We start from the raw sequence: 18,862 nt of genomic DNA on the forward strand, positions 1-18,862 counted from the left end.
CTCAATTCTTTATTTCAGCTTTGCTTGGGAGGCCTGCTAAACCAGGGACATTTCACTATATTAATCTTTATACTAATTACTAAGGCTTTTCTGTGGACATTAAATTTGATCTGTTTAATTGCAAATACAATAAAACTCATGATTTATGTCTAATGTTTCTGCAAGGCTGATGACATTTTAAAATGGTACTTGTAGCCTGGTTTGTCTTGGTTACAGCTTTTGTGACTTCAGACACTAAAAAATCGAATTGAGTAAGTAAATAATGTGGCTAGGCGTGCCTCCCTCACCTCTGAAAAGTTTTTCAATTACTTTTTCTCCCTGGAAAGGCCTTGCTGCATACAGATGTTGATCCAGGAAATGTCTGAGCTTCTGTGTCACTAATTAGTGTTAGGATCATCTTAGAGTACAGGGGTGGCCCCACCGGTCACTCTGTTCTTGCAGATGTGCCATTGTCAGCAGGAACCCTAAACTCCACTAAAATGAGGCACATTCACTACGTTCTCCATTTGACTCCCCTCGGACTGAACTTGCATGACAGCCCCTATGTGTGTGGTGGTTAGTTGGCCACTCAACGAACATGCCTTCAGCACCTGCTGGAGGATGAGCACTGAGGTAGAACTGTGCTGCATCCCTCAGCAGGAGGGCATATTTCTATTATAGATCATTGTCCTCCTTCCCAGTGAAGCTCTAAATCACTATTTTCTTAAAATCAAAAAAAAAAAAATAAGTTTTTAAAAAATGTTTATTTATTTTTGAGCGAGGGAGAGAGAGAGGAAGACATATAATCCAAAGTGGGCTCCAGGCTCTGAGCTGTCAGCACAGAGCCTGATGCGGGGCTCAAACTTACAAACTGTGAGATCTTGACCTGAGCCAAAGTCGGATGCTTAACTGACTGAGCCACCCAGGTGCCCCTAAACTCTATCTCTACCCCCATAGTGGGGATTGAACTCACGACCCTGAGATCAAGAATCGCATGCTCTACCAACCTAGCCAGCCAGGCGCCACCCGCCAACCCCCCACCCCCCCGCCATATTTTTTAATGTTTACTTATTTTTTAGAGAGAGATAGCACAAGTGGGGGAGGGGCAGAGAGAGAGATGGAGACACAGAATCTGAAGTAGGCTCCAGGCTCAGAGTTGTCAGCACAGAGCCCGATGTGGAGCTTGAACTCATGAACCATTAGATCATGACCTGAGCCAAAGTCAGATGCTTAACTGACTGAGCCACCCAGGCACCCCCACTGTTTGCTTTAGACCAATAATTGTGCTTTCCTCAATCTGTGTTTGTGGGGCTCCTTTGACCAAAAAGGGCATAAATTTTAAACTAGCTGCCTGTTATTTTGAAAATTCTAACTTTTTCAAAAGAGCTAAGACATCAATAGGTCACTAGAGTCAGGATGTTGTTTCTGTGCAATTTTTAGAATCCTTAGCTTGAGCTCCCTCTAGAAACTGAGTCAGCTGGGGGCAATAGTCATTTAATCCCTGGGACCTATCACAGTGTGTAATAGTAAGTAGCAAGTACCCAACTGATGCTTGTTATAGTCTATAAAGAAAAAGATGTCTTTGTATTTTTTCTACCCACATATACATTTTAAAGATTGAGAGACTGCCAAAAGAATGATAATGTTTTGAGACATAAGGATCCATTTATCAATATGCAAACAGTCCAAGTTATAGGAAATGACATTCAAGAAAAGAAATGATGATTTTGAGTGGTATATCATGTGATATTGGGGAAGAGTCCTTCTAGGTTAGCTATCTGATGTAATTTGGTTCATGGTTGCTCTTCACTCCTTATCAAATATATGATGTCATCCTTTGCTTTCTGTGTGAATCTATGTATGTATAAATGCATCCTCCTAAATGATGTTATATTTTAGCAGTTTATATCCAAATGTTCACTTCCCCTCAATTGAAATTAGTAACATGGTGTGGGAGAGGGGGCAGGTCCTAGGACAAGGGGCCAGGTGATCTGAGTTCCAGCTCTGTCTAAGAGTTTTACCAGATCTTGGGAATGTAACTGCATCTCTGTCTCTGATTCCTTGCTGGGTATGGAGGGATGGAAGTGGCTACTTAACCTACCCCACAAGTAGGGAGAGGTGTTGCCATGGTTAGGAACAAAAACAGACAGGACAGTGTGCGGAAATTCACACAGCCTTACACCAATTACTGGTCAAAACTGAGAGTTGTTGGTAGATAATTTCTTAAATGCTAAGGTACACATGGATCCTCTGTTGTTAGAGTTTCCACACATGTAAGGCAAAGTTCCACATATGCAAATACAAATTGACTTGGGAAACAAAATCTATTTCTGTGTTAAGGCAGTAGGCAAGAAAATGGTGGGTAAATATCATCTTTTCACACAATTTGCCTTAAATAACCAAGAAAGCTCAAAAGTCCATATATATTACATTTATTTTTTGTTGTTGTTACATTTCTTATAAGAAGAATTTTTATGAAAGGCTTATATTTTCACATATGTATAGGTATATATAATACCCTAGTGAACATATTCTCATGGACACACACATACAGGGTGTACAAGAGAATTAGCACATCACTTTTCAAACTGGTACTGTGATGTTATCTGTGCTTAGTAACGATCTTGGCGTGGAACACCTGGGTGGTTCAGTCAGTTAAGCATCCAACTTTAGCTCGGGTCATAATCCTGCGGTTCGTGAGTTTGAGCCCCACATCGGGCTCTATGATGACAGCTCAGAGCCTGGAGCCTGCTTCAGTTTCTGTGTCTCCCTCTCTCTCTGCCCCTCCCCTGCTCGCATTCTATCTCTCCCTCAAAGATCAATAAATATTAAAAATACATAAATAAAGATCTTGGTGCAAAGTAGGTAGAATATAGGTATGGGGAATTCAATTAAAGTTATTGTCAGAAAGAGTATAACTGACAGGAGAATACTGTGACCTCTTGAAAGAAGTCTCCCTGCTTAGTTAGAGGGAAAATTCTCAGCACATACCTATCTATAGTTCATGTTCACGGATAATGTCCATCTGGATAAAATCTCTCACCTGAAATAATTCAAACTTATAATTTTTAACCTGAAAATCGAGAGGAATCTTGGATTGAGACGTGAGTTTTTAAATGTCTTAGACATGAGAGGTAGCAAGATTATTCAGTAGAGGTTTAAAATTGACCTCACATCACCTCTTATATTATCTCAGTAACTTAGATTCCACTTGGTGTTAGAAATACAGATTCCCAGCCTCACACATTTCCAAACCAGAGGTCAGTGAGATCTGTTTGCTCAAATGCTCCCTTTGATGGAGACAGTCTACCCCTCCCTTCCTTCCAGACTGGTATTATCCAGTCCCTCTCACTTCTGAGCTGATGCTTTTGTCTATCTTCTCATGGCACACCTTCCGTGCTCCTTCCCACCCACCTAAAAACCTGCTCATACCTCAGGATTGCATTAAAACCCTACCTGTAAGGTTGTCTGTCATCAGTAGCCCATACTGGATTCCACACTTAGCCAGATGATACCCCTGGCCCATTTTGGCCCTGAACCTGAGGGCCATGATGGCTGAATGGCTCCTGTATGTAGGGTCTATTTTCCTAACAGGGTGATCAGCTCTATGAGAATGCAGGTCCAGCCCTGTATTTCTGCTTTGTCCCTGTGGCAGGGACTGGCTAAGTGTCATGGAATGGATTTCCTCTTTTCTCTGGGCACATAGTTAGATGGCATTTCCCAGCCTCCTTTGCAGTGAGGTGTGGCCATGTGACATAGTTAGTTCTAGTCTGTGGAGTGTGAACCAAAGTGATGTTGTTCCTGGCCCAGGAATACCTTTGGTGTGTGGTGTGCTAGGCTCTTTCCCCTCCACTGGTTTGATGTAGCCAACTGAGCATAGCAATCTTGTAAACCATGTGTTAAAGATGGAGCCACCAGGGAGAAGGAATTTGTGTTCCTGGATTGCCGACTGAAAGGGTACCACCTAGGGACCAGAGATAACTTTTTGGACTTTCAATGAGGAAGAAATAAATGTGTACTGGGTTTGAGCCATTATTCACTTGGGGGTTTGCTATCATGATTAATATTAGCCTGGCTGAGATAGTCCTCCTCTGAGATAAGCACTCTGTAACATACAGGATAGCCACTCCATCAGTCAGTCAACAAACACAGATTCACACACACACATACACACTACACATACAACACATACATAGTCACACGTGTATATAGGGTTAGGTCAGCAGGCCAAGGGGACTTCTCCCCCTGAGGACTTTCAGCTTCACAGGGAAAAGGCGTGCTTTCTGTCACTATGTAGAGACAGGGGTGGGGATTTATGTGATGTGCTAAAGTGTATTGCAATCCATAGTCAGAACACTCCCTCATGCCAGTATAAAATACCAAGCTCAGCTCTGGGGGGCCTGGTGATGCTGGGGCGGCTAGTGCCAGAACCACACCAGGTCACTGATATTTGGTGGATGACCCTGTCTTGGGTCTGCCCACAGTATGTTCTCTGCACGGTTCTGAATCTGTAATTCAAAGCAGAGAAACGTTCCCTTTGACAGACTGTGCCCAGGGCCAGCTGCTCTGTATCTGGTGGGATGAGGGCAGAGTGGCCCCTTCAGAGCAGCAGATACTGATTTGGCAGCTCACCAGTTAACGATGGTAGTGGAGACTGGACGTGGCGGTGCACTTGGGCCTTCAGAGCTGGGCTAGGGGACCAGTTTCCCTTTTCCTGTTTCTCTCCTCATTCACGGAGCTGCAGTTCTCCGGCGCTCAGTGAAGACTGTGCATTTAATAGAATTCTGCCTCTGGGTTTTTGCTGAGGATGGAAATGAGGTCTTCACTGTAAGGCCGCTGATTTCTGAGGTCAGGGAAGCACTGAATCCTCATTTAGTGGCACAAGGTGAGGGTAAAAAGTATATCTTTATCTGAGAAGTTTGGGCAGCGTGGGAAACCAGGCTGGAAACATCAAGTGGAGCAGGGTGATAGAGCAGGTTCTGTGTCCATCAATGTACTTCCTAACGTGTGAAAAGGAACGTGTGGGTTTTTTCATGCCAAGATCTCAGAAGTTATTAACTCAGTGTAAGATGTAAAGAGGAAAGGGCTTTCTTCCTTTAGTCTGATTCGGTGAGAGAATTATTCTAGGCTTATAATCACTCATACAATTTATTCTCCCCTCTAACTATGAAAATCCAAATATTGTAAAAAAGAGAAGTTATGGGAGTGGATATGGTGTACATATGATTAATGGGTTCTACCAACATGAGTAATTTAGGCTCAGCAGCAGAGGTAGAAGTGAATTAGTGTTTTTAACGTGATTTGCCTCAATACCCTTGATTTACTTGACCTTGGTAGATACTATTGTGTGGATATCCAGAATTCTACCTCAGGCCTGTTGTATATTCTCTCCAGAGTTGCTTTTTTCTCTCTGTGAAAAAAGTCTCTCAGTTAAAGGGGATGGCTTCAAAGCATAAGAGACTGTTAAAAACTGAGAACAAACTGAGGGTTGATGGGGGGTGGGAGGGAGGGGAGGGTGGGTGATGGGTATTGAGGAGGGCACCTTTTGGGATGAGCACTGGGTGTTGTATGGAAACCAATTTGACAATAAGTTTCATATATTAAAAAAATAAATAAATAAAGGGGATGGCTTCTGTGCCCACAATTCCTGAATTCCTGTTTTATTTATCAAGTGAAAAGGTCTGTTAATTGCCACACGAACTACTGCTAAACCTTCTTTAGTGACATTTCCCTGAATTCTGTTCACAATATGCTCCACCCATTTGAAGGTATCTTCTACTCTCAAAAGTGCATGGCAGGATATTTAGAAGAAAGATGCAAGAATTTTTCAAAATCTGCCCCCTCACCATTGGCATCTTTAACTGTTCAGCATCCGGCCCACGAGATGGGATATCAGGGCGTCCTCCTCCCCTCTTCCTGCCTGCTCCTTTGCTGCGCACTGCTGTTCCCACTCTCTTGGCTGGCTGCTCGTTTGAACTTGGACTTTTTTAAGGGATCACCCTCACTTGCAAATCTAGTGGCCTGGATCCTGGGCTGATTTCTCGAGTGGAAGAACTCATTGCTTTTTCAGCTCCAGCTTTGTTTGCTGATCACCCTGACTCCACTTTGAAGAGCTCATCTCAACTCACAGCCTCCAGAAAGCTTCCTCGAGCCCCACTCCTGCTCCCTCAACTCAGCCCCAGGTTGGCCCTGGGGCTCCTGTTTCATCTCCTTTAATCCCACCACATGGGAAGCAAGTCTGGAGTGCACTATTATGAAAGCCTCTGAGCGTCTTTTGATACTCCTAACTTCAGACGATTTCCTGCAATTTCACCACCTTTCTGGATAGCCTCTGTTACAGAGGCAGAAAACACAAGTGGTGGATTTGGTATGTTTAAGAGACGTGTTCTAAATATGGCTCTGAGCTAGACATAACCAGGTGAATAAGCTTTGTTCCTCCTGTTGGATAACAAGGCAATTTTCATAGGTATGTGTAGGCTCCGGAAGGAAATTCAAAGAACTATCAATAGTGTGGAGACTGATTAAGATAATTTCTCCTTGGAAGCTTTACTCACCAGATTATTATCCAAAAAAAACCAAAACCAAAAACAAAAACAAACAAAAAAAACCAAAAACCAAACCAAAACAACCAAAAAACAAAGTTTTACTTTATGCACATACTTAGACTTAATATTTTTGCCATATTCAGGAAATGTGATTTTTCATCAGCCCTTCCAGATACCATCAGGAGAGCAGACCCCTGGTTCACATGTTACAAGTTTCATTCCATTTCATTAAGAATTTATTATAAAACAGAATATGACATAACTGTATATTACATAACTGAGTATAAATGATCATTTCTTAGATTCACAAAAATTTGAGCCTAGGACAAAATCTTTTTGGATAAGAGCTGATGTTTAATTAATTATGCCATTATTTCCATTTTTGGATACAAAGATAAAACATAATATCTGCATTCAGCCACCTTGCTGATGCGACAGAGTATGGTTTTCAAATGTTCTCCTGGAAGCTTTTTAAAAAACACTTTCACCAAGATTTGATCTCACTTCAGAGTCTGAAATTTTATCTCTCTCTCTTTTTTTTTAACCACATACAACAGTTCTTGCTGCAATTATATTTTTCCCAACAACTTCTAGACTTGCCCTGAATATAAATCTTTAGATGCCCTGGGTACATTCTGTTTCACTCTGGATGCCTCTGTAAATGACATGGTCCTACATCCTCTTTTCTACTTCTCTGGGATCGAAGGTTATAAAATACTTTTGAAACAATTATTCCAGAACTATATTCAAAACCTTCTTTAAGGGTCTCTGCTACCATGACAACCTGATTATCTGGTGGCTGCCTAAGGGAGCATTTGGGTTTGATGACTAGGAAGTTCATTTGGGCACTTCTGCAGCTTAAACTGATGACTGGAGTATCTCAAATCTGCCCTGTCCTCTGAAACTCCATTAACAGTGCCCCGAGGACCCACAGGGTGAGAACCAGCAGGAAGATGAATGGAGATGAAAAGAGCAGACCTTGCCCTTGGGAACCTCCACTCTAATTAGTTCAACAAGAAGCATTTATGAAGCATCTACTGTGTACAGAGTCTCGACTATGAACTATGAACAGACTCAAGGAAGCTCATTAGTGGAGCTCACTCAATATCAATGAAGAGCCCACAGAGATGAGACAAAAAAAAAAAAAACATAAGAATTCTTAAGGCAGAATATGCAAAAGAGATCATGGTAGAGTAAGGGTGATACGAGGCAGAAGTGGGGAGGGATGGGGGTCAGCCTGGTAACACAGTTACATATGAGTAAGATAACGTTCTGTGTAATAAATGTTCACACAACAGGGGCTTAGTTCTCACTCTCAAGCTTCCAAACCTCTTGGTCTCTTTATAGAAAACAACAAAAAAAAAGATTCAGAAATATTTAATATGTAACAGCGAAGTGGCAGAATGTTGGGAGTGTAGGGTTAGGGGTTCCACAGCAGGCCACCTGTGGGCAGGTGGGGAGCCAGTTCCGAAGAGTGATTCACACTTGCTTGCCTGTGAATAATCTCAAGACTCTCTGAAGCTTTCCTTTTGTGTTCTTCCCTGACTCTGATCTGAGACAGGAAATGATTCAGCACAGCCTGAGCCTATTCTGGGATCTAAGAGATACAGAAGTGCGGTGAAACTTCCATTTTTATCACTAATTACTTTAACAGGTACTTTAATAAGTGCTTGCCAATTGCCCCTGCTGTTTTGTAAAATTATCTACACTGCATTTTACATTTTTAATCAAGCTTTATTTTTGAGAAGTTTCCTGGATTGCTGAAGCTTTTGCTTTTTACATGTAGGGGGACAAATTTTCCCTCTGATTTCATAGAACTAAAGAAATTAGGCAGGGGTCGGGGGTAGGGGGGGACCTGGCCTGCTATTTTTACCAGGCCTATTGGAAATTATGGTGGTGGCCACTGGAGTCGAACACACCATTTCTTAGGAAGAAATGAATCACTTCCTGCCCTGTGGGGTACGAAGGCTCTGTATGAAGTCTCTGCCCTGAATCTCTATCTCATGGATCCTCACGCTAAATGTGGAAGAAGTTACTATCTTAACTTTTAGGGATGAAGAAATTCAGGTAACCAAATCTAAGGAAGGGATCCAAAGTCAAAAGGTTATATTCCAGTAAGAAGTAGAGCCAGGATTCTTTCTCAGATATGTGTCCTTCTAAGTCCAGACTTCCACATTCCGTTTGCTTCTCACGCGAAGAGAGGGAATTGGTCTCTTTTGCAAGGTGAGTTGTTTATTTCTGCTAAGTGTTTTAGCCCATAATTTGGGTCACTCCCATCAGTAGCTGTAGACATTTTCTGAGCTGTGTTTAGCATCAGGTATGTCTTTCATGTATATTATTCTTCGAAACGCTCATCATCACCCATAGTAAGGACATCATCATTCCCATTTTATAGGTAAGAAATTGAGGTACAGAAGCTAAAAATCTTGTCTAATGTCACATAAACAGTATCCCAGGTAGTATGAGTGCAGGGTTCATTCTCTTAATTTCTATAATTGGAACTGGCTTATGATGGTTCGTTATATAAAATTTACAAAAATAACAATACAAATTAATTAGACAACAAGACAAACCATGTAAGATTAAAAAAAGAAGTACCTCGAAGTATAATGTAATACCTTCCCTTACTACACTCAAACATCATTAATTCATTTATCAAAAAACATACTTTCATTATTATTATTTCATTATTATTATGATCGGTAATTTTATTGGTACTGGTGATGTTTTTATTTCCTCTTTAGAGCTCCACATTCTTTCTGGAAAACACAATTTTGTATATAAATTTGGATCTAACTTAAAATAAAACTAACAAGAAAAACAGCAAACATTTATAGACTACATGCCAGGTGCTATGCTTAGTGCCCCTATTATTTTTTTCTAATTTAATCCTTATACTCACCTCATGAGGTAGAAACTATTATAACTTTGATTTTTCAAATGAGAAAATTTAAAGAACAAGAGCAGGTGAGGTACTGTTCAGTCAGGGATTTGAACCTGGACTCATATGTCACGCCTGCCTGTGATAGGGTCCCCTCTCTAAGGAAAAACACAACAAAATAAAAACCTCAAGGCAACCTGGCTATACGCATACCTGACAACATCCCTCACGACCTTCTAACATGAGACCACTTAATCAGACCACATGTTTGTGTGTTACCATATATGGGAGACAAAGAAGTAAAAAAGGTATTAAAAAACTACGCCACATGGCATTCAGGGCTAAGTTTCTAGGGTATCAACCCAACTGAGCCGTACTGGCACAAATAAAGTTACTTCCTGAAAAGAAAAGCTTCCATGTCATGACTCTGTGCGAGAGTCCTGCCACATGACCTTTTTAGGACACCACATTCTCTGCCACTGTGATGTCTTACCTAGGACACAATGATGAACAAACACAGTCCCCACCCCCAAAGGCACAGGTAGGAAGACAAGCCATTGGGCACCCTCACTGTCATGTGCCATGTAAATCTCAGCAGGAGGCTCCATGGAGGCTTTCCTGAGAAAAATAGCTAAATAGAGAATGTAGGAACAAGAAATGATGACTCAGGTGAAGGAGCCAAGAAAGGAGGGGGAGAAAAAAAGGCCTTCTGGGCAGAACGTATGCAAAGGTCCAGAGATGAAAGAGTGTGACATCTTTCTGCAAACAGTTGAGCAAGACCATGGAGGCAAAAAGATGAGAGAGACATCTCAGCAGTAAGGAACCTGTGACAAGTCATACAGTGAGTAGTAAGGGCTCAGACTTGAACTCATCACTGTCTCCAAGGCACATGCTTTCCCCTTTATCCCTTTGCCAGGCCCACATTTTTTCCTAATGCTGAACTTAGCTGTGGCCTCCGTTACTCTTATCTACGTAAACAAGCAAGGCGAGGTCTATAAGAAGGGACTGGAAGGGTCCCTGGAAGGAAATGCAGACACGGTGGAGACACACAGAGCTTCTGTGCCTTTGAGGGGTGCTTCTTGGTTGCAGGGAAGGCAGGGGTTCAACCTATGATGCTTATTTCACCACTGCGTGCTAAAACTGTGCAGATTGCTGCTAGCACTCCAGAGGTCTCTAATCGCTAATCAAGAAGATACAGGGTGATTTCCTTGGTGAACCAAAGGGGTTCATTTTCCAGGCTGTTGGCAAGAAATCATACCTGGGCCCTACTCTCTTCTTGCAAGTACAACAAGGAGACATCAAAATAAAGAATTAGTGCCTAGCACTAGAAGATTAAACTCCAAGGAAGGGGAAAGGTCTTGGTGTTTTGGAAACAAACAAAACAAAAAACCAAATAACAAAACAAAACAAAAAAACAAAACCGAAAAAAAAAATGGAGAATTATATATAAGATGTGTGCCTCCTTACATTATTAAAAGAAAGCTGAGAACAAGTGAAATTCAGAGTTTGGGAGATAACTGCTGGGGCCTTCACAAACTATAGGATTCACCCTCATGGCACTTCCTGGCATGGAGGCTAGCGTTAAGGACTAGATCAGACGCCCATGAAAATGACTTTTGTGCTATGCACTCATCTGCATTTTATAGGCCAGTGTCCTTGTTCTAATAGGACAAGTTCCTGGAGTCCCATTCATTTAATATTTGTGAAGATGTATTCCGTAAGCTCAATTTCTGGCTGAATGTTCAACGAGGGCCCATAGTCTCACTGCCCCTGATAGTTAATACTAAGTTGTACATTATCAGGGTTTCAGACTTATTACTTCAGTTTGCTTTATAGGCTTTGTTGCCACAGATCCACATCAGTTTCCCTGTGGCTTTATCCCCACAGCAGTTTTTTAAATCCACTGTTACTTTACCCTATGGTAAGAAATGCCTCATGGTGTTACAAACAAGCGGTTGAAAATTGTTATTTATGTGGCTCTCTAATAGCAATTTGAAATATAGGGCATAAAATTACTAACTTACAATACTGTTCAATATTAACAGTGGGAAAGGTAATATGTTAAACAGCCATTAAAGGATTAGTTGTAAAATACATTTCACTAAGCTAAATCATTTCTTGGCAAATGGCAGTTTTCGGCTATTACGTAGGATTTATCAAGTCAAGTGGATTTATTTTTATTTTTCTATTAGTTTGCTAAATATATTCTATATTTAAATTTCAATCTTGTGGATTTTTTTCCCCGGCATATTAAGAGAGGCTGTTGAAAACAGAATGTGAAATAGAAGTGATGCCAGACTTTCAAGTCAAAATCGCTCCTTGGTTTCTCCAGCAAATCCTCCAGCAAATCGACTAAAGACTCAAACGTAACATCCAAGAGAAAAGTAAATGGATATGATTTTACAAACATTTGTATGACAGATAAGGGAGTTACGACTGCATCAGAGAATACAGTAAAAAGGCATGTTCTCCACAAGACATGAAACAGTGTTTCTACTCTTTTTCTTTCTTTCTTTCTTTCTTTCTTTCTTTCTTTCTTTCTTTCTTTCTTTCTTTCTTTCTTTTTTTTTTTTTGCTTCAGACAACACTTTGTTCTAATCAAGCATGTTCAGTAAACGTTTATGTATTTGTGAATCAGGCACGGAGGAAGAAGGTGGAAAGAGAAATTCCTAATCTCCCAGGGTGGAAATTGTGAAGCATTAAATGGATATCCGATGCATAAATACAAATAACATAATCTCTCTATTTTCTTCTGAGACAGTCACCAGTTACAATAATCCTAAAATTATCCCATCTTCTCAAATCCCTCAAGATTTATTAATTTTCATAAACTGCTTTGATGGAAACTTTCTTAAAAGATGCAAAGTAACCTTTCTCGAGCTCTCCTTTTACTTCAGATCATGGACAGCATTTTCAACCTCAGAATACCAAAAGTGAGTTCTTACTTTTCAAAGGAATTGGTTATGGATCTATAAATAACTATTACAAAGAAATGAGCATTATGGAGCAAAGAAACTGCTCTTATACTCATTTGAGAAATGATGACAGGATACAGATTCCCAAGAAGTAATTATTATTATAAAATTAAGGGTCTGCTTTGAACACTTGCTAATCATCATCTGGTTTTAAAGACAAAATTTTTTTCCCCAAGACTGTGAGTCGCAGACGATAAAGATTTCTCCCCAAATGTCCCTGTTAATAATTCTAAATGGCTTCAAAACATTTATTACATATAAATCTTTACTTTTTTTGTTCAGCTGTTTTATGTGGGATGGTAAATTTCTTTTCATAAATACTTTTATATTGATCAAAAACTAATGGAATAAGACGCTGTCCAACTTGAGTACATAAAAATACAGTCAGCGTGTAAAATGTGCGTCACTTATTCAGAAAGCCGACGGTTGGTTCCTGGAAGATGTCACCTAGCCCAGCAAGTCACTGAGCTAGGCTAGGATGGAGTCCGGGCCCACGCACTGCGGCCATGTTCATCGCATCACCTGGACACCTCCATCAACTGGAATCCAATGAACCCCAACCCTTGATTAGCTGACTTACTTATTATTACCTTTTTAGCTGACATATTTAAGACAAAGATGATCAACAACTAGAAAACTAGCTTTTAAACATTCAGGATAAATCCTGGGTCTGAGTTTACACATTAGCTCCCTTCCCCATTTGCCACATCCATAACCAGGGAGGCAAGGCTGGCACGTGGCCAAGGTATGATCAGGCTTGGGTTCAGATCCTGGTTTTGTGTAATTTAAGGCAAGTTACTGTACCCTTTGAGCCTTAGTTTCCTTTATGGATAATAGTAACAACATCAACTCAAAGGGCCTCATTGAAGATTTGATGTTCAAGAGAAGGAACTCTGGAGTTATAAGGTTGTGGTAAGAATTCAATTCACCAAGGGGTTTGGACACATGAAATGCTCAACAAATGTTAGCTATTTTCATAACCAGTGACATAACTTGTGCAATGCAGGGGACCATTTGTAAAAAAAAAAAAAAAAAAAAAAAAAAAAAAAGATACTAAGAATTTCACAGTGGTGACAGAACAGTATTACATCAAGCACAGGGCCCTTCTAGCCCCTGTGTGACTGTACAGATTTGCACCCAAGAAGTCCACCCTGGCTCTTATCTTCTCTGATTATTTATTATTAGACTCGGAAAGATACTCCCAGACCAGAAAAAGATCTGGTTATGTTCCCTTTGCTAAGCTTGCTGAGGTAAGAGTAGACTTGAATCTTAACATAATTTTCAAAGACAGAATAGCATGATTCCCACCCCCTCTTGCATCTACCCTCAATTAGTGTCAGTGCCAAAAGTATGCCTGATAGTATAAACCAAAAAGAAGTCCTGAGACAGCTTCCTAATATCATTTCCAGTGAAAAGCCACCATTTCGGTAGCATGTAGGTGATAATTTGCAACACGAGACCTCAAACTCCAGAAAATGCCAATAGCAGGGTATCCAGTTGAGACAGAAAAAAAAATACACAGAGCAAGGGAGAGTGGGGTCAATATTTCTTGGAAAATCAGTTTTGTCAATTCTGAGGTAGCTGCTTTATAATCAGAATGTTAGGTAGGAGTGGCTTGTTCTAAGTCCCTCCTGTTTCCACTTATTTCCTTTCCTGTTCCTACAGGAAGATTGCCCATATCCTGGAAAATGCTCCTGCCTGGACAGGAAACATGGGAGAAACCCCTTGCTGAGACATCAAGATGGCTCCAGGTGAAAGTAAGCTGAGCTGTGTCTTATATTCACATTTTCATTTCTGTGCCCACCCACCTGACTTTCCTGTCCCACTCTTTATTTTGTAATGTTTATTTTTGAAAGAGAGAGAAAGAGAGGGCACATGCATGAGTGGGGGAGGGGCAGAGAGACAAGGAGACATAGAATCTGAAAGCAGGCTCAGGGCTCTGAGCTGTCAGCACAGAGCCCGAAGCGGGGCTCGAACTTGTGAACTGGAAAATTATGACCCGAGCTGAAGTTGGACGCTGAACTGACTGAGCCACCCAAGAGCCCCATTTCTTGTCCTACTCATTAGCAACCCCTTTGTCATAACACTCCCTGATGTTCCCAATCCTGAAATTCACTTATACTTGTCCTGTTGCTACTCATGGTCTCTAACATGACAGAATCAAGGAGCAGTTCTTAGTAAAAACCCTAGGCAGACAAACAATGAAGTTATATAAAATGGCAAATAATGACTTCAGAATTCTACCCATATAACCTTTCCAGATAAATCTCTGAGAACAGTTTCCTTTGCCACTGCACTATCTAGACATGGCCTCCCAAAGGATACATATAAGTCAGAGCACCAAGCTATTCCCCTCCCTAAACTGTAGTGTGTAGCTATAATTGCTAAGTACAAAAACAGCTATTATTATATTATACCATGTGGTACCACTATCACATATCTCTCAATATGAAAATCCTTTAGCAATGTCCAATTAATCTTAGCCTGGGCCAAGACAGACTCTGTCATGTGCCAGCAAAGAACCATGTAGCCTGCTGCTGGTCAGTGGAGTAATTGTGAACCTCTTAAATTCTTTTTTCACATTTACTTCTTGAATCTGTCACCAGACCCTAGAACCCTCTGAAAGAACTAGGCAGTTTTCAGTACGATCTCATTATTGACATTTATGTTGATTGATGTTGGCTCTTACAGAATTGGAATCTGCAGATCAATTTCCTTATTAGATTCTTTCTCACTGCTGCCATAATCATTTTATCACATAGGCTGCTGCTATCAAATGCTGCTTTGTCACTATGTAATGGGACAAGCCAAACCAGTTCCTCTAGTCTGTTACAAGAAACAGATAATTCTCCTGGTTTTAAATCTGACTTTCCTCGGGGCGCCTGGGTGGCGCAGTCGGTTAAGCGTCCGACTTCAGCCAGGTCACGATCTCGCGGTCTGTGAGTTCGAGCCCCGAGTCAGGCTCTGGCCTGATGGCTCGGAGCCTGGAACCTGTTTCCAATTCTGTGTGTCTCCCTCTCTCTCTGCCCCTCCCCCGTTCATGCTCTGTCTCTCTCTGTCCCAAAAATAAATAAAAAACGTTGAAAAAAAAATTAAAAAAAAAAAAAAGAAAAAAAAATAAATCTGACTTTCCTCAAATTTTAAGAAATTCCCGGATAATTATACTTGAACATCCTCTTTGTAAAAACTATGCCCCATGGAGGAACCAGTGATAATCTTAAGGTAAATGCACACAATACTACTTAGAACCATTTGTCCTTTCCTCTCTGAGACTGTCCAATGTCAAATTATGAAACAGGTGCCATGCACATGGTGACTTTTGCCAGCTAGGTAGAGCAGGTGATCATGTCAGGGTCTCTGGTAGGCTTCCCAAACCTGGCCAGGTAGTTTTGTGTAAAGGGGGAGAAACAAACCCTCCAAAGTGCTTCTAGCCCCACAAGTGGTCATCACTTGTAAGAGAGCTAAGAAAACAAAAACAAAAACAAAAACAAAAACAAAAACAAAAACAGGGTGGCTGTCATCAGAGGATGCATCCCTACTCTAGAGAGAACAACTCAAGGGTATTAAGTAAACATTGCATGGAAAGAATAAATAATCATCCTTGTATCTACACAGGCCTGCAATTCCTAGGAAATATACAGACTCTCGGGGTTCCTTAATGTGAGAGCTCAGAGATCCATGAGTAGAATTCAGAGCCTTTGTGAACTTGGAGGAAAAAACAATGCATCTTTAGTTTCACCAAACTTGAACTAAAATTTAACATTTCCTTCAGTTATGAATGTAGGCATGAAACTACAGTGGTATTAATTGGTGACTGTCACTACAAGAGATCACAGACATCTTCATGTCACATTGCAGTTGTAGTAATATCTCTAAATATTATATATTGGAATCATTACATAAGAACTAAGTTAGAACTTCCATTTGAGCTTGTTATCTCATGCTCTAGGAATGAAGCTCATCTTACATATTTTTCAACACCTTAGTAATGGCACCTCAGTATAATCGGTTTCCTTTTATAATCCCATGTCTTCGTGCATGTAATAGCATTGTTCTGAGAAGGGGACCAAAGGCTTCTCTGGTCTAAAAAAAAAAAAATGGGCCATGGCTAAAACATGGTTATCAGCCTCAATTACGTCACTACTCCCGAACCCTCCATCTCACGTCGTGTGTGATGGTGTGATGTGGAGACCTTCTGTTGTGGCTCTGACTTCCCACATGTGTGAGGAAGAATGGGTGGATTTCAGCCATCCTGGGTCCTGATGATTACCTCCAGCACCTGGTAATGCTGGCTCTGGTTGGGCAAGGAACGTACATTAATTTGAATCTCCACTAAAATAAATGAGCTTTCTTTTCATTGCCAAGCTGAGCTCTACAGCTATGATTGTTATGTATCGTTGCAATCTAGGCCTTAATGGCATTTTAGCCCTGTGGTGGGTTCACAGAGAAACTATTTTCAAACTTCAAAAGGCCATTAAAACATGTGCAGATGTCTGGAAAATTAATACTATTATCTAACTCTCACCCTTTGCCTGTAGGAGGCAAGGAAGAGACAAGGCTCAATAAAGATATTAGAGATCAATACATGGTCATAAAGCAAAGTGCTGTCCTTCCGGGGAGTGCGGGTGGTGACAAGTAAGGAAGCCGACAGTGCTTTTGAAGAGATTTTCTCATTAGATTTTTTTGTCAAAGTCATTCACGTAATCTATTAAAAATTTAAAGAGAGAATAGGGATGGCATGGAAGGTAGAAGAAGGGAGAAAGAGATAAAGATAATTTTCTGCTACCCTACTTCAATTTTGATGTTCAAGGTCCTGAGATCTCAAGAGTGGAGGCGTTCATTCATTCACATGACAGAACCCAGATTTGTCAAGGTTAATGTTGAACAAGTTACAGTTTCTGTTCTCAAGTGTTTTGAATTTGAGAGACTTCAGCACATTCTGTAAATTCTCAGGATACGGAGATATTCTCATAGTTTCAAGGCTTTTATAAAGTTTTTAGAACCATGGTCTCTTTTCTTCCTTTTTATCATTTTATTTCTAACAGATTTTATTCTGTAAGTGTCCCAGCTACCCCAATAAAACATGAAAACAAGACTTAATTTTTTATCACAGAATGGAAGCTTTACACTTTTATTAAAGGATTTCTTTTAGAGAGTTCTTCAATATAGAAAGAGGAAAGAGAAAGAAAAATGTTTTAGAAGACATTTTCAGCAGTTTTTTGTCTGTTTTCTCAGATGGATGGAGCTGACCATGGGAAATATACTGGAAATTCTTAAAGCATTATATGGAATCATCTCTACAGATAGCCCTTCATCAAAAAACCTGAAAACATTAACAGACTGTGGGTAGCGCATCTGTTTAAATTCAAGAATAAAGAAGACTGTGTCAGCCTCAGCCAAGATTGCACCTACCTGTAAGAAACAGAAAAACTGACTCTAAGGGGCTTAGGCATAAACAAATCTTAGGTATCTGTATTCTTACAAAGCAAGAAGTTCGGAGCTAGGTGGTCAATGAGATTATGGGGGTTATTTGTTAGTACATCATAACCTAGCTTATACTGACAAAGCAAGCTCACATGAAATGACACCCAAAAGACCTGTGGCAAAGGGTCTAAAACAGGAGAATGTATTAGCAATCTCTCAACCATATTTTAATTTCACTGGGGTAATTGTGGGTAACACATCCTTCCAAATGGAAAGTTTTCCTTTTCAATTTCAAAATAAGGACTCTCAGGATTGCATTCAGCTGTCAACAACAACAACAACAACAACAACAACAACAACAACACAAAAAGCCTGACTTACAATGTCATAAGCTTATAGTAGCGTTTATATTTCTCACACAGCAAGATGTCTGGAGGTAGGCAGTCCAGAGCTGGTGGTGTAGTTCATTGATATCATCAAGAAGTCAAACTCTTCTCATTCCTGTCTTGTTCTGCCATCTTTTGTGTGAAGGCTCATGCTAAGATAGCTGCTATATTTCCTGGCATTGCCTCCACCTTCCAGATAGGAAGAAGGGGTAAGCATAAATGAACACTATAGCTGTGTTTCACCCCTTTTATCAGGAAAACAAAAGCTTGCCATAAATCCCCACAGCAGATTTCCACAAAGGTCTCATAGGCCAGAAGCAGGTCAACCTGGACTCTCTTAGTACAAAGGGAAGCTGAGAAACAGCATATTTGTCTTTCTAGTATCTGGGGTAGAAGAAATAAGGAAGAAAGGTGTCCGCTGAGTGTGGTGGTCATGAATGCTACTTACTAAATATGTCCAATTCTCTTTCCTTCTCGGGACATGTCTACTTGTGTTTCTTAACGCCTCTATGGTTGAGTGGGGCCATATACTTAGTCTGACGAAAGCATTTTTAATAGTGATGTGAAACCATCCATAGCTCTCTTCTTCTCAGCCTGGTGATTGGCAATGTTTGAGATGGTGGCTACTCCATCAGTAATGTCTCCTGAGTGTCTAAGATGTGTGGCTGGCTC

The 18,862-nt window shown here is 40.6% G+C and overlaps 1 protein-coding gene and 1 long non-coding RNA gene across 4 annotated transcripts in view; one reads left to right on the plus strand and one right to left on the minus strand.

The window, feature by feature from the left end:
* The window catches only part of NCKAP5 (NCK associated protein 5), a 676,395-nt gene that overhangs the window by 82,584 nt on the left and 574,949 nt on the right, over positions 1 to 18,862 (minus strand). The gene's annotated exons all lie outside the window — the stretch shown is intronic.
* On the plus strand, positions 9,931 to 17,775 carry LOC102967774. 3 transcript variants are annotated; one of them, XR_006220662.1, is made up of 5 exons: positions 9,931 to 10,246; positions 11,661 to 11,789; positions 12,303 to 12,338; positions 14,046 to 14,137; positions 17,616 to 17,775. It is a non-coding gene; the product is annotated as an uncharacterized LOC102967774 (long non-coding RNA). The 3 variants fall into 3 exon arrangements; XR_447230.2 differs by lacking the exon at positions 11,661 to 11,789; XR_006220661.1 differs by lacking the exons at positions 11,661 to 11,789; positions 12,303 to 12,338.

Source organism: Panthera tigris, chromosome C1 (genome assembly GCF_018350195.1).
Source record: "Panthera tigris isolate Pti1 chromosome C1, P.tigris_Pti1_mat1.1, whole genome shotgun sequence".
NCBI classification, from domain to species: Eukaryota; Metazoa; Chordata; class Mammalia; order Carnivora; family Felidae; genus Panthera; species Panthera tigris.